The sequence below is a fragment of the Microcebus murinus genome, unplaced genomic scaffold (genome assembly GCF_040939455.1).
Source record: "Microcebus murinus isolate Inina unplaced genomic scaffold, M.murinus_Inina_mat1.0 scaf080_hap2_Mmur4.0, whole genome shotgun sequence".
In the NCBI taxonomy this organism is placed as follows: Eukaryota; Metazoa; Chordata; class Mammalia; order Primates; family Cheirogaleidae; genus Microcebus; species Microcebus murinus.
Window position 1 is genome coordinate 39,517 of NW_027439026.1, and position 9,456 is coordinate 48,972.

The following is a 9,456-nucleotide window of genomic DNA, read 5'->3' on the forward strand; positions in this document are numbered from 1 at the left end:
AGCCTGTGGCACCCGGTATTCCCAGGCGGTCTCCCATCCAAGTACTAACCAGGCCCGACCCTGCTTAGCTTCCGAGACCAGACGAGATCGGGGGCGTTCAGGGTGGTGTGGCCCTAGACGGCGGCGGAGGGCGCCCCTGCCCCGCTCGAGAAGCCGAGCCTCTCTGGGCTTCCCCGCCGCCGCCTCCCGCCCCAGGCCCCGCGCCGGGCCGGGCCGGTTGAGTTCGCCGGCCGGGTCCCGCGGGCTCCCAGGGACGGGGGTGATGGGCGGGGCGGGGCGGGGCGGGGCGGGGCGGGGGGCTGTCTCTCTCTACACACACACACACACTCACACTCACTCACACTCACACAAGATGCGCCTCCACGGCTGGACTCGCCAAGGTGGAGCCCTCCCAGCCCCCCTCGTCTCCTCGCCCGGCCTCCTTCACCTACCCGCTGCCCACCCCCAGGGCGTCGCTGCCTGCCGCTGACTGCGCACGCGCGGGACGCTCGCCCTTTGACCCCAGCCAGGGGCCGCCCTCCCCCACAACCCCTTTCAGCTGTGCCCCCCCCCTCGCCCTGTGGGTGGGCTGCCGCCTATTCCCCCGGGCCAGGGCTGGGGCACAGCCAGTGTATGGGGCGTCTCTCTCTGGGGATGTGTCCCATGGGTGGGATGGGGTGGCGTGGTTTGGGGGGCGCTGAAGAAATCAGTCCCCTCCATCTCCTACCTCTGGAAAACGCCCAAGCCCGTGGAGAACTGCCGGCACCGCTTCGTGGGGGCCGGGACCCTCCTCCGTGTCCTCCTGTGGCCCAGTCCAAGGGGCCTGGGCCTGGCCGGGGCTGCATTGGACCCCGACCACCCTGGCGTGTGGACTCGCTAAAAATCGGCCATTAGATATTGGATTCCAGCTTCCTGGAGGTCATTTCACTAATGAGTGCACCGGAAAGAGTTTCCTAATCCATCTGTGAGGGTGGCAACTGAAAGAGAATTTGAAAGCTGACAGAATAGGTGAGGGAAGGCATAGGAGATTTCCACACCCAGCAAGGAAGACTTTCCCGAAATGGAAGAAAGAAACGAGCAAACAGAGACACCGGTAGCCCGCCCGGAAAAGAGTCTGCCCCTGAGAGAAAGCACCCTGACCAGGTTCACCCGTGGGTGGGTGGTGAGCTAGCGGCATTCAGAAGAGCGAGGCCCGCAGTCTGTGCGGAAGACACCTGCGCTCGGGTGTGTGTGGCGGCGCGATTCACAAGCAGCTCTAGACGTTAAACCAAGGAGAAGCCAGGGAGTTCCCAACGCCCCAGGTGTCCTCAGCCCACGACTGGCTGCTGTGGGAATGCGAAGCCCGGCTCCTTGTCTCAGAGCGGGGTTCCCAGGAGGATCAGGCTGAAGCTGGGACTTGGCCTCAAAGTGTCCCCTCGCATGGCCACCCCCTTCCCCTTCCTGCTCCTCTACTCCTGGTGCCCCTCCATCCAGGGGCCAGACCTTAAAGAGTCACCGCAAGAGAATCCTGGTCCCAAAGGAGCCTTCTGGGGGACCGGTGCTGAGAGAGGTTGTGGGCATGGCCCGCTGGGGCTCTGCCCGACCCAGGGCTGAGAGATGCCACCTCCCAGCTCTGGGTCCCTGCAGGAAGTGTTGGCAAGCACAGGGCCGGTCCTCCAAAGGCCCAGGTGCAGGGAGCCCAGGCCAAGCAGCCTGTGGAAGAAGCCACTTGCCGTGCCACGCCGGGAACAGGACTGCAGGCCCCGGCCCTTCCCACCTCCTCCTCCTCCTCCTCCTCCTCCTCCCCCCCGCCCCCCCCCCCAGGGCACAGGGCTCAGAGACACCTCAGACTCTTGCTACCCAAAGTGCAAAGGGCATCAGTTGCTCCTCCAACCCCCCCGCCCAGCAGACCACGTTGTCCAGCCAGCCCCCGGGCCTCCCTGGGGTGCCCAGCACAAAAGTGCAGACACCCACCGGACCCTCAATCTCAGTTTTCGGATGTTTTTGCCACTCTAAGGACCCGCAGGCCAGCTGGGCCTTCGGGCAGGACAGAGAGCCCCGGAATCCGACGTGGAGAGCTGCGTGTACGTCCCCATCAGGAGGCGGTCCCCACCTCCGCGGCTCTCCCCTTGTGGGGAGCGGCAGCCCAGCCGGCAGCCCCAGGGCCTCAGGGAAGACACCAGGCTGGGCCCCCGCGGCACAGCGGGGGCACGTCCCCCGCACTCAAGCGACTTAGGGACGGCTGCTGGAGACTGCTGCGGCCACCCTGCTGCCGGGTTCCTGGAGGGCTTCCTGGAAGCAGCGTCCACACCAAGCCCTTGGAAGGCCGAGGCGACGGAGGAGCCGGTCAGGCAGGGGCCGAGGACGGTGAGAGGCCGGGTGGGCGGGAAGGAGCATGTCAGGCAGGGGCAGAGGACGGTGACAGGCCGGGCGGGGAGGAGCCGGTCAGTCGGGGGCCCAGGACAGTGACGGGCCTGGCCGGGGAGGAGTGCGTCAGGCAGGGGCAGAGGAGACGGGCTGGGTAAGGGTTAGGGTTACAGTTAGGGCACAATTCACAATCGCAAAGACGTGGAAGCGACCCGAGTGCCCATCCATCCAGGAGTGCATGAATAAAATGTGGCGCGTGGACACCACGGAGTGCCATTCGGCTGTGAGGAGCAGCGGTGAGAGGGCGCCTCTCGTGTTCTCCTGGCCAGAGCTGGTACCCGTTCCAGTAAGCCAGGTATCCCAAGAATGGACACACGAGCACCACGTGAGCGCGCTCACCAGCAAATTGGTACGAACGGATGGACGCCTAAGTGGACAGAGAGGAATCACCTTCATCGGGTGGGTGTCGGGCGGGTGGGGGGAGGGGAGGGGCATACACATCCATTAGGCATGGGGTGGGTGCGCACCGACTGGGGGATGGGCGCACTTGAAGCTCTGACCCGAGGGGGGAGGCTTGGAGAGGGCAAGGCACCCGACCTTAACATTGGTACCCCCACAATACGCTGGAACAACCTGAGAGGTATAAGAATAAGAACACAGGGGGGGCCGGGCGCGGTGGCTCACGCCTGTAATCCTAGCTCTCTGGGAGGCCGAGGCGGGCGGATTGCTCCAGGTCAGGAGTTCGAAACCAGCCTGAGCAAGAGCGAGACCCCGTCTCTACTAAAAATAGAAAGAAATTAATTGGCCAACTAATATATATAGAAAAACACAGCCGGGCGTGGTGGTGCATGCCTGTAGTCCCAACTACTCGGGAGGCTGAGGCAGCAGGATTGCTTGAGCCCGGAGATTGAGGTTGCTGTGAGCTAGGCTGACGCCATGGCACTCACTCTAGCCTGGGCAGCAAAACGAGACTCTGTCTCAAAAAAAAAAAAAAAAAAAAGAACACAGGGGGGAGGGGGGCACGGGCAACACATGTCACCTGAATACTTGTACTCCCATCATCTGCTTGAAGAGAGAGAGAAAAGAAAATGCAATCATAGAGGTAAGAGACACTTTTTAAAAATAATGAATCCGAAGAGAAAAGTAAAAGGAGGCCTGTGGAGCAGGTCTGGGTGTGACTCCGGATCCCCCAACATCAGGTGCCACCACCAAAGATTCCTGCGTGTAGCCCATAGAACCCCAAAAGCAACGGGACGAGTTCTGGTCACATGCTCCCTCAAAATGACATCCTGGCCTTCTTCTGGAACTCCCTCCCCTCTCAGACTCTCAAGGTTTCCTCCAGCGTGTCGGTTCCCACAGAGCAGACCTTTGGTCTGAGACCTGACAGTCCAGATGCCACGCATGCTGCCGCGTGGCGGCGGTGTCGCGGCTTGGGACAAGAGGAGGCCCCACGGTGCGGGCTGGGGCGCCAGGCAACGCGGGCGGGCGCTGAGGGTGGGGGTGAACCCCACCGCGGGCCGCCGCCACGCTCCCAGAAAGGGGACAGAACAAGAGGCAAAAAAAAAAAAAAAAAAAAAAAAAAAAGCAGCAGCCTGTGGCACCCGGTATTCCCAGGCGGTCTCCCATCCAAGTACTAACCAGGCCCGACCCTGCTTAGCTTCCGAGACCAGACGAGATCGGGGGCGTTCAGGGTGGTGTGGCCCTAGACGGCGGCGGAGGGCGCCCCTGCCCCGCTCGAGAAGCCGAGCCTCTCTGGGCTTCCCCGCCGCCGCCTCCCGCCCCAGGCCCCGCGCCGGGCCGGGCCGGTTGAGTTCGCCGGCCGGGTCCCGCGGGCTCCCAGGGACGGGGGTGATGGGCGGGGCGGGGCGGGGCGGGGGGCTGTCTCTCTCTACACACACACACACACTCACACTCACTCACACTCACACAAGATGCGCCTCCACGGCTGGACTCGCCAAGGTGGAGCCCTCCCAGCCCCCCTCGTCTCCTCGCCCGGCCTCCTTCACCTACCCGCTGCCCACCCCCAGCGCGTCGCTGCCTGCCGCTGACTGCGCACGCCGCGGGACGCTCGCCCTTTGACCCCAGCCAGGGGCCGCCCTCCCCCACAACCCCTTTCAGCTGCGCCCCCCCCCTCGCCCTGTGGGTGGGCTGCCGCCTATTCCCCGGGGCCAGGGCTGGGGCACAGCCAGTGTATGGGGCGTCTCTCTCTGGGGATGTGTCCCATGGGTGGGGTGGGGTGGCGTGGTTTGGGGGGCGCTGAAGAAATCAGTCCCCTCCATCTCCTACCTCTGGAAAACGCCCAAGCCCGTGGAGAACTGCCGGCACCGCTTCGTGGGGGCCGGGACCCTCCTCCGTGTCCTCCTGTGGCCCAGTCCAAGGGGCCTGGGCCTGGCCGGGGCTGCATTGGACCCCGACCACCCTGGCGTGTGGACTCGCTAAAAATCGGCCATTAGATATTGGATTCCAGCTTCCTGGAGGTCATTTCACTAATGAGTGCACCGGAAAGAGTTTCCTAATCCATCTGTGAGGGTGGCAACTGAAAGAGAATTTGAAAGCTGACAGAATAGGCGAGGGAAGGCATAGGAGATTTCCACACCCAGCAAGGAAGACTTTCCCGAAATGGAAGCAAGAAACGAGCAAACAGAGACACCGGTAGCCCGCCCGGAAAAGAGTCTGCCCCTGAGAGAAAGCACCCTGACCAGGTTCACCCGTGGGTGGGTGGCGAGCTAGCGGCATTCAGAAGAGCGAGGCCCGCAGTCTGTGCGGAAGACACCTGCGCTCGGGTGTGTGTGGCGGCGCGATTCACAAGCAGCTCTAGACGTTAAACCAAGGAGAAGCCAGGGAGTTCCCAACGCCCCAGGTGTCCTCAGCCCACGACTGGCTGCTGTGGGAATGCGAAGCCCGGCTCCTTGTCTCAGAGCGGGGTTCCCAGGAGGATCAGGCTGAAGCTGGGACTTGGCCTCAAAGTGTCCCCTCGCATGGCCACCCCCTTCCCCTTCCTGCTCCTCTACTCCTGGTGCCCCTCCATCCAGGGGCCAGACCTTAAAGAGTCACCGCAAGAGAATCCTGGTCCCAAAGGAGCCTTCTGGGGGACCGGTGCTGAGAGAGGTTGTGGGCATGGCCCGCTGGGGCTCTGCCCGACCCAGGGCTGAGAGATGCCACCTCCCAGCTCTGGGTCCCTGCAGGAAGTGTTGGCAAGCACAGGGCCGGTCCTCCAAAGGCCCAGGTGCAGGGAGCCCAGGCCAAGCAGCCTGTGGAAGAAGCCACTTGCCGTGCCACCCCGGGAACAGGACTGCAGGCCCCGGCCCTTCCCACCTCCTCCTCCTCCTCCCCCTGCCCCCCCCACAGGGCACAGGGCTCAGAGACACCTCAGACTCTTGCTACCCAAAGTGCAAAGGGCATCAGTTGCTCCTCCAACCCCCCCGCCCAGCAGACCACGTTGTCCAGCCAGCCCCCGGGCCTCCCTGGGGTGCCCAGCACAAAAGTGCAGACACCCACCGGACCCTCAATCTCAGTTTTCGGATGTTTTTGCCACTCTAAGGACCCGCAGGCCAGCTGGGCCTTCGGGCAGGACAGAGAGCCCCGGAATCCGACGTGGAGAGCTGCGTGTACGTCCCCATCAGGAGGCGGTCCCCACCTCCGCGGCTCTCCCCTTGTGGGGAGCGGCAGCCCAGCCGGCAGCCCCAGGGCCTCAGGGAAGACACCAGGCTGGGCCCCCGCGGCACAGCGGGGGCACGTCCCCCGCACTCAAGCGACTTAGGGACGGCTGCTGGAGACTGCTGCGGCCACCCTGCTGCCGGGTTCCTGGAGGGCTTCCTGGAAGCAGCGTCCACACCAAGCCCTTGGAAGGCCCAGGCGACGGAGGAGCCGGTCAGGCAGGGGCCGAGGACGGTGAGAGGCCGGGCGGGCGGGAAGGACCATGTCAGGCAGGGGCAGAGGACGGTGACAGGCCGGGCGGGGAGGAGCCGGACAGGCGGGGGCCCAGGACAGTGACGGGCCTGGCCGGGGAGGAGTGCGTCAGGCAGGGGCAGAGGAGACGGGCTGGGTAAGGGTTAGGGTTACAGTTAGGGCACAATTCACAATCGCAAAGACGTGGAAGCGACCCGAGTGCCCATCCATCCAGGAGTGCATGAATAAAATGTGGCGCGTGGACACCACGGAGTGCCATTCGGCTGTGAGGAGCAGCGGTGAGAGGGCGCCTCTCGTGTTCTCCTGGCCAGAGCTGGGACCCGTTCCAGTAAGCCAGGTATCCCAAGAATGGACACACGAGCACCACGTGAGCGCGCTCACCAGCAAATTGGTACGAACGGATGGACGCCTAAGTGGACAGAGAGGAATCACCTTCATCGGGTGGGTGTCGGGCGGGTGGGGGGAGGGGAGGGGCATACACATCCATTAGGCATGGGGTGGGTGCGCACCGACTGGGGGATGGGCGCACTTGAAGCTCTGACCCGAGGGGGGAGGCTTGGAGAGGGCAAGGCACCCGACCTTAACATTGGTACCCCCACAATACGCTGGAACAACCTGAGAGGTATATGAATAAGAACACAGGGGGGGCCGGGCGCGGTGGCTCACGCCTGTAATCCTAGCTCTCTGGGAGGCCGAGGCGGGCGGATTGCTCCAGGTCAGGAGTTCGAAACCAGCCTGAGCAAGAGCGAGACCCCGTCTCTACTAAAAATAGAAAGAAATTAATTGGCCAACTAATATATATAGAAAAACACAGCCGGGCGTGGTGGTGCATGCCTGTAGTCCCAACTACTCGGGAGGCTGAGGCAGCAGGATTGCTTGAGCCCGGAGATTGAGGTTGCTGTGAGCTAGGCTGACGCCATGGCACTCACTCTAGCCTGGGCAGCAAAACGAGACTCTGTCTCAAAAAAAAAAAAAAAAAAAGAACACAGGGGGGAGGGGGGCACGGGCAACACATGTCACCTGAATACTTGTACTCCCATCATCTGCTTGAAGAGAGAGAGAAAAGAAAATGCAATCATAGAGGTAAGAGACACTTTTTAAAAATAATGAATCCGAAGAGAAAAGTAAAAGGAGGCCTGTGGAGCAGGTCTGGGTGTGACTCCGGATCCCCCAACATCAGGTGCCACCACCAAAGATTCCTGCGTGTAGCCCATAGAACCCCAAAAGCAACGGGACGAGTTCTGGTCACATACTCCCTCAAAATGACATCCTGGCCTTCTTCTGGAACTCCCTCCCCTCTCAGACTCTCAAGGTTTCCTCCAGCGTGTCGGTTCCCACAGAGCAGACCTTTGGTCTGAGACCTGACAGTCCAGATGCCACGCATGCTGCCGCGTGGCGGCGGTGTCGCGGCTTGGGACAAGAGGAGGCCCCACGGTGCGGGCTGGGGCGCCAGGCACCGCGGGCGAGCGCTGAGGGTGGGGGTGACCCCCACCCCGGGCCGCCGCCACGCTCCCAGAAAGGGGACAGAAAAGAGGCAAAAAAAAAAAAAAAAAAAAGCAGCAGCCTGTGGCACCCGGTATTCCCAGGCGGTCTCCCATCCAAGTACTAACCAGGCCCGACCCTGCTTAGCTTCCGAGACCAGAGGAGATCGGGGGCGTTCAGGGTGGTGTGGCCCTAGACGGCGGCGGAGGGCGCCCCTGCCCCGCTCAAGAAGCCGAGCCTCTCTGGGCTTCCCCGCCGCCGCCTCCCGCCCCAGGCCCCGCGCCGGGCCGGGCCGGTTGAGTTCGCCGGCCGGGTCCCGCGGGCTCCCAGGGACGGGGGTGATGGGCGGGGCGGGGCGGGGCGGGGCGGGGGGCTGTCTCTCTATACACACACACACACACTCACACTCACTCACACTCACACAAGATGCGCCTCCACGGCTGGACTCGCCAAGGTGGAGCCCTCCCAGCCCCCCTCGTCTCCTCGCCCGGCCTCCTTCACCTACCCGCTGCCCACCCCCAGCGCGTCGCTGCCTGCCGCTGACTGCGCACGCGCGGGACGCTCGCCCTTTGACCCCAGCCAGGGGCCGCCCTCCCCCACAACCCCTTTCAGCTGCGCCCCCCCCCTCGCCCTGTGGGTGGGCTGCCGCCTATTCCCCCGGGCCAGGGCTGGGGCACAGCCAGTGTATGGGGCGTCTCTCTCTGGGGATGTGTCCCATGGGTGGGATGGGGTGGCGTGGTTTGGGGGGCGCTGAAGAAATCAGTCCCCTCCATCTCCTACCTCTGGAAAACGCCCAAGCCCGTGGAGAACTGCCGGCACCGCTTCGTGGGGGCCGGGACCCTCCTCCGTGTCCTCCTGTGGCCCAGTCCAAGGGGCCTGGGCCTGGCCGGGGCTGCATTGGACCCCGACCACCCTGGCGTGTGGACTCGCTAAAAATCGGCCATTAGATATTGGATTCCAGCTTCCTGGAGGTCATTTCACTAATGAGTGCACCGGAAAGAGTTTCCTAATCCATCTGTGAGGGTGGCAACTGAAAGAGAATTTGAAAGCTGACAGAATAGGTGAGGGAAGGCATAGGAGATTTCCACACCCAGCAAGGAAGACTTTCCCGAAATGGAAGAAAGAAACGAGCAAACAGAGACACCGGTAGCCCGCCCGGAAAAGAGTCTGCCCCTGAGAGAAAGCACCCTGACCAGGTTCACCCGTGGGTGGGTGGCGAGCCAGCGGCATTCAGAAGAGCGAGGCCCGCAGTCTGTGCGGAAGACACCTGCGCTCGGGTGTGTGTGGCGGCGCGATTCACAAGCAGCTCTAGACGTTAAACCAAGGAGAAGCCAGGGAGTTCCCAACGCCCCAGGTGTCCTCAGCCCACGACTGGCTGCTGTGGGAATGCGAAGCCCGGCTCCTTGTCTCAGAGCGGGGTTCCCAGGAGGATCAGGCTGAAGCTGGGACTTGGCCTCAAAGTGTCCCCTCGCATGGCCACCCCCTTCCCCTTCCTGCTCCTCTACTCCTGGTGCCCCTCCATCCAGGGGCCAGACCTTAAAGAGTCACCGCAAGAGAATCCTGGTCCCAAAGGAGCCTTCTGGGGGACCGGTGCTGAGAGAGGTTGTGGGCATGGCCCGCTGGGGCTCTGCCCGACCCAGGGCTGAGAGATGCCACCTCCCAGCTCTGGGTCCCTGCAGGAAGTGTTGGCAAGCACAGGGCCGGTCCTCCAAAGGCCCAGGTGCAGGGAGCCCAGGCCAA

The 9,456-nt window shown here is 63.3% G+C and overlaps 3 non-coding genes across 3 annotated transcripts; all 3 read right to left on the reverse strand.

Annotated features, from left to right (window-relative positions):
- Window positions 1-119, reverse strand: LOC142869476 (5S ribosomal RNA). The gene has a single exon (XR_012918077.1). It is a non-coding gene; the product is annotated as a 5S ribosomal RNA (ribosomal RNA).
- Window positions 120-3,914: 3,795 nt separating this feature from the next.
- Window positions 3,915-4,033, reverse strand: LOC142869477 (5S ribosomal RNA). The gene has a single exon (XR_012918078.1). It is a non-coding gene; the product is annotated as a 5S ribosomal RNA (ribosomal RNA).
- A 3,762-nt stretch (window positions 4,034-7,795) lies between these two features.
- On the reverse strand, window positions 7,796-7,914 carry LOC142869482 (5S ribosomal RNA). Its single transcript, XR_012918083.1, has one exon. It is a non-coding gene; the product is annotated as a 5S ribosomal RNA (ribosomal RNA).
- Window positions 7,915-9,456: the final 1,542 nt, after the last annotated feature.